Source organism: Protomyctophum parallelum (genome assembly GCF_964188405.1).
Source record: "Protomyctophum parallelum genome assembly, chromosome: 8".
NCBI lineage: Eukaryota > Metazoa > Chordata > Actinopteri > Myctophiformes > Myctophidae > Protomyctophum > Protomyctophum parallelum.
This window is the reverse complement of record NC_139703.1, coordinates 18,279,629-18,285,996: the sequence shown is the minus strand read 5'-3', so window position 1 is coordinate 18,285,996 and position 6,368 is coordinate 18,279,629.

The following is a 6,368-nucleotide window of genomic DNA, read 5'->3' as shown; positions in this document are numbered from 1 at the left end:
TCATCCCGGGCAATCAGCAGAACATGTCCATCCTAACCAAGCCCTTCATCCTTGAGGAGCTTGAAACAGGACTAAACACCATGAAGCCGGGCAAAGCTGCAGGTCCTGATGACATACTGTCTGAGATGATAACCCACCTAGGCCCAGTCGCCAAACAATGGCTCTTGGACATGTTCAACATCTGCCTACAAACCCAGCACATACCAACGATCTGGAGGAAAGCCATCATCATTGCTCTTCTAAAACCCGGGAAAGACCCCAACCTCCCCAAAAGCTACCGGCCCATCTCCCTGCTATGCACCACCTACAAGCTTTTCGAGAGACTACTCCTCAGCCGACTATACCCCCAGATAGACGCTGAGCTAAGCCGGATTTAGACCGGGAAAATCCTGCACAGGCCAACTGCTAAACCTCACCCAGCACACAGGCTGCTGATCAAAAAACCTTTCGACATTACAGCGGATGCCAAACTGTGCAACACAGTCAGATGTCTCCTGAGCAACCGGATGTTCTATGTCATGCTCAACAATAAAGAAAGCAGATGGTTCCACCAGAACAACGGGCTGCCGCAGGGCAGTGTCCTGGCAACTCTCCTCTTCAACGTCTACACCAACGACCAGCCCCTACCAGAAGGATGCAGCAGGTTCATCTACGCAGACGACCTAGCCATGACAACGCAGCAGCATACCTTCCCAGAAGTGGAGTCAACCCTGTAACAAGTACTGACAGATATGTCCACGTACTATCTGGAAAACCACCTGCGTCCAAACCCCGGGAAGACACAAATCTGCAGCTTCCACCTTAAAAACAAGGAGGCCAAACGGGAGCTCAACGTAACCTGGCACGGAATAAGGCTTGAGAACCACCAGCACCCAGTCTACCTGGGAGTGACCTTAGACCGAACCCTCAGCTACAAAGAGCACATCCAGAAGACGAGAGCCAAGGTGTCCACCAGGAACAACCTCCTGCGCCAACTAACAAACTCAAAGTGGCGAGCTCACCCAAGCACGCTGCGCACAACGGCACTAGTCCTGTGCTTTTCCACTGCTGAATATGCCTGCCCTGCATGGTATAAATCAAGTCACGCTCACAAACTAGACCCCATCCTCAACGAGACCTGCAGGATAATGACTGGGTGCATCAAAACAACCCCCATACCCTGCCTCTACGCCCTCTCTGGAATTGCCCCCCCCTGACATCCGCAGAGCAGTCACCGCCAAAGCCGAGCGCACAAAGCAGGCCCATGACAACCGGCACTCACTGCACGAACACTCTGCCCCCCAAAAACGGCTCAGGTCCAGAAGCAGCTTCCTGGATACCACTGCAGAACTGGAGACCACACCATCTGTCGCCAGGACCACGGAGTGGCACAACCAGTGGAACGGCATGGGTAGCCGGACAGCCCAGTGGACAGAGAGAGGCATCACCCCAGAGGAATGTCTCGCGACTGGCCATGACCAACCTTGGGCCGTCTGGAAGGCCCTGAACCGTCTGCGGGTCGGCGAAGGACGCTGCAAGGCATCCATGAAAAAATTGAATATAACTTTTTCTGATGCATGCGTGTGTGGCGAACCACAAACAATGGACCACATCATGATGTGTATCTCTGCTCCACAATGTACTGGAGATGACCTGGCCGGGCCAAATGCCGCTGCACTCGCCTGCGCCAACCACTGGAAAGACGTGATATAGAAGATGGCCAGACACCAAGAAGAAGAACTCTGGAAGAGCGGCTGACGCTGACGTCATGCCTTCAATACATAATATAGAACTGGATCCCTAACTCTGTTGGTGTCTTCAGTGGTCCAGTGGATTAGACTTCCAGCTTTCAATCCTACCTTCGTAACTTTGCGGGTTCGAGCCCCAATGATAATTTTCCAACAACACCGGACTATTTGTTTTTGTGAGGTTACTGTTAGGGCTAGTTTGACATGCATTTAGGCTATCCCCATTTAGTGGCATTTCTATCTCTGGGTCCCCCAATTTATTTATTTATTTATCTGAGAGTGTACAAATGGAACCAACAGGTCAATTTGGTTCCATTTGTACACTCTCTGAGGTACAGACCCATAAAGGTCCATTTGGTTACTAACCATCATTTAGCTGGGGACCCCCTGGAACTCCCTCAAGGACCCCTGGGGGTCCCCGAACACCACTTGGTCAAGATGGAAAGAATTTATCCAAATCAGAAAATAGCAGGCACAACCAATAGTGGTTAAAATTATTTACTGCATTAACTACTTTTATTGGGGACCCCCTGGAAACCCCCCAAGGACCCCTGGGGTGGGAACACATTTATTTGTGGTTGTAGACACCTTTATGAACACATTTGTGAAGAAAGCTAGTGGTAAGCATTTGTTTTGCAGAAGTATTAACCCATTTAGGCCTGAATTAAAAAGAATGTCCTGACATTTTCCAGAAAAACCCTATTTTTCTCTGTATCAGTGGTGCTCAATATTTCATGTCAAGGACGTCCCCAAAAAGTATAAATTATGTAATACCGGTATGCTTCTGAAAATATGTTGTTCCAGGGACCTCCCCAGAAGAAAAATATTTAAGTTAAAATGTTCACTCTGTAATAATATATATATTCAAAGATTTGAGGCACATTTTCAGGATTTTTCAAAAATAGCAGACCTACAAGTTCTAACTCATCTGCTATTTTTCAATAGCCCTCCTCAGAAAATGCAATTATCTGTCATACACAAAAGCAGTACTTTCAAGAAGAAATAAAAACTTTGCAAATGGCGACATCTTGTGTCAAGAAGACAAGTAGCATCTACAGGCTTGATCCAGTGTTCAAGGATGGTGTGCTCAGAGTGGGAGGACGTCTGAGTAGGGCAGCTATGCCAGAAGAGAGTAAATTCCCTGTCATACTCCCCAAACATTCTCATGTATCCACACTCATTCTCAGGCACATGCATGACAAAACTGGACATGGAGGAAGAAACCACATTCTCTCTGAACTAAGGAAAAGATATTGGATAATCAAGGCCAACTCTGCAGCAAGAAAAATAATAAGTGAATGTGTTGTATGCAGACGGCAAAGGGCCAAAATTGGAGAGCAAAAAATGGCTGATTTGCCACAGGAAAGGCTTGAGACAGACATGCCTCCATTTTCCAATGTTGGCGTGGATTATTTTGGCCCTATTGAAATTAAAAGAGGATGAACCATCTTGAAGAGGTATGGAGTGCTATTCACTTGCATGACCAGCAGAGCTGTGCATATTGAGGTGGCCAACTCCCTCGACACAGACTCATGCCTCAATGCCTTAAGACGTTTCATTTGTAGAAGAGGACAAGTGAAACATATCAGAAGTGATAATGGTACTAATTTTGTTGGGGCTCAAAGAGAATTAAAAGAAGCCCTCGTTACACTGAACCAGCAAAGGATCCAAGGAGCTTGCTCCAAAAGGGCATACAGTGGAGTTTCAATCCCCCAGGAGCATCCCACCATGGAGGAGTATGGGAGCGACTTATAAAGTCTGTGAGGCAAGTGCTCCATTCTGTTTTGAAACAGCAGACTCTAGACGAATAGGGACTACAGACTCTGTTATGCGAAGTGGAGGCCATCTTAAACAGCCGCCCAATCACTACTGTGTCTAATGACCCACAAGACCTAGAGCCTCTTACCCCAAACCACATCTTACTCTTGAACACCAAGCCCATTGTGCCACCTGGAGTCCTTGACAGGAATGACCTGTATGTGAGACACCGATGGAAACAGGTGCAGTACATGTCAGATTTATTCTGGAAGCGCTGGTGCCTGGAATACCTGCCCCTCATGCAGGAAAGGCAGAAATGGTGCAAACGGAGGAGAAGCTTTACACCTGGAGATGTGGTCATGGTCGTGGACCCTTGTGCTCCACGTGGCTCCTGGATTTTGGGTGCTGGAAGTTATGGCAGATTCTACAGGATTGGTGCGAGCTGTAAAGGTCAAAACAAAGACCAATGTCCTAGAAAGGCCCATAACCAAGATCTGCCTGCTGCTAGAATGTGAGGAGTGACGCCCTTGCTACTACTGATGAATGATGATGGCATGATGACTTCACCAACCTATGATGAGTACCCCACCACACCAAGTTAATGAAATGTTTCAGGCTCCTTTAAGATACAGTGTATATTGTAATTGTTTTTGTTGCTTCAAAATACAATTAGGGGCTGGTTAATAAATGTTGTTGAAGACAACTGATTGCAGCTGATGAGAATCAGATGATTGGGACCCAGCTCAGCTATGGCACTGGGGTTAAAAACAAGGAAATGCTGCCTCAGTAGGCCTACCAGTCTATGCTCAGTACAGAGAATAAAGGCTTGATGTATGTGATGTGTCTAACATGTATTAGGCCTATGTGCATGAGATTTGATTTGAAATGTTTATCCATTATTGTAGTGATTTATGACCACTGAGATATTGTATTTTATTCCTGTCCCAGTTCTATGATGAATTTCGAATAAAGTGGCAATGAAACTCAGTCAGTCTTCATCCTTAAAAGGCCAGCTGGGTCCGCTACTAGTCCTTGAGAACCACTGGTTTAAACATTAGGAAGCAAGCCCAAATAAGCAACTACACTTTAGAAACAAGCCGTCCCCACAAAATGTCCGCAACACAAACATTAAATGCCATTGACAATGAAGGGAACATTTATGTCTTGTCCCCACACGTCTCATATTTGCCATTGACAATGAAAGGAGCAATTTACGTCATATGTAGACGTTATATATACAGCTTTTGTCCTAATATTTGCCATTGACAATGAAAGGAGAAATTAGGTCAAATGTCTGCTAAATATGACGTAAATTTGTAAAAAAACACAAACATTAAACGCAATCGACAATGAAGGGAACATTTACATATGTAAATGAGCAAATCGGCTAACCAATCACATAAATTCACTTGTTCATGAGATGATGTATAATAAGAGCACCCTCACTTCACACAGGTGTGATTTTTATTATTAAATAATAAAACACTCATTGGGCTAAATTCGGCCATATCCACTTGCCCAAATGTGCTGACCTCTGGCTGTTTTCCTCCCAAGGAGTGTTCTTTGTTCAAAACTAATGCTTGGAATGGATTCAGAATCATGAAAACCCCCTAGTTTCATATGTCACGCATGCTACTTAAAGAATGATGACATTTTGACCTTTTTGCCTTATATAGGATGTTAATGGTATGGTCACATATTATGATAACTCAAATTTCCCACGGGAGTTGAATTTCAATGTTTTAGTACATGTTATTAGACACCATCTAGAAACATATTGGTGAAGACATTTCTTGGTAACAATTTAGTTCCCAGATTTTCATAGGTTTCTCTTACTAAGGGTCGATACATCTGAGAAAACCACTATAGTGGTAAGAAAACAATATCAACGTGTATCCACTTTATTTCCCCTTATTGAGTTTAATACAATACAAAGTATATGCTACGTAAGCAAAGATGTAGTTGGAGTCATTTCATTTCTCAAAGATTTATCCTTCACAGACATAACATCAACAGTAATAATATATTATAATTTTGTTGCAAAAAAACAACGTAAACAAAAAAATATATAGATTTTGAGATGTGATGTTTAGTTTGATTTCAGAGGTTTCATTTTAAGCGAGTTCAGTTGGGACTGAAATGAAAGTTACATTGCACTACATTGGACAGGAATGCCGAAAGTAATCAATGGCAACAATTATGATTAAGTAATCCTAAAATGCTGCAATTACATCATTCAATCATCATAAACTGATCATCATTGGAGTCGTTCAGTTACAATATGAACACTTGGCTTTGTGAACTGAAGACCATTACTGTTTTTCCATATCCTGTCTTAAGGAAAGTGTATCTGTAGCATAGACTGTAGGCTCACATATAATAACTTCATGGCATTTGTGACTTCATGTAGCTTGTAGCCACTCTACTCTCGATAACATGTCAGTCATCTATGACGTGTCTATGACACATGAGTGAGTATTATATTTGGTCAATGTTTCAGCTTCATCCAAATGCCATTGGCTTCCATTGTACAATTAAAGTTAAGATGATAATACAAAGAATAATGTTGCTGAGCGAACAATGCCATTGGCTTCCAAGATTAACCCAGACAGACAGACAGATGATGGTTGCCTATTAAATATAGGCTTATTAGGATTATTAGTTATTAACCCACAATGCATAGAATTGTGAATTGTGCTCACTTTATACATGCAAAAGTAGTTATATTTTATATTGTCCTGTTATCAGACTTTTCCTTTGTTTCTTCAGTATTTGTTGTATTTAACTGCAAATGTTTGTACGTTGTACTAAAGTCTGTACTTCATGGTTCTTTTGGAAGTATAGTGCTTTATATTTCTTCCAGTTTTTAATCTGTTTGGGACC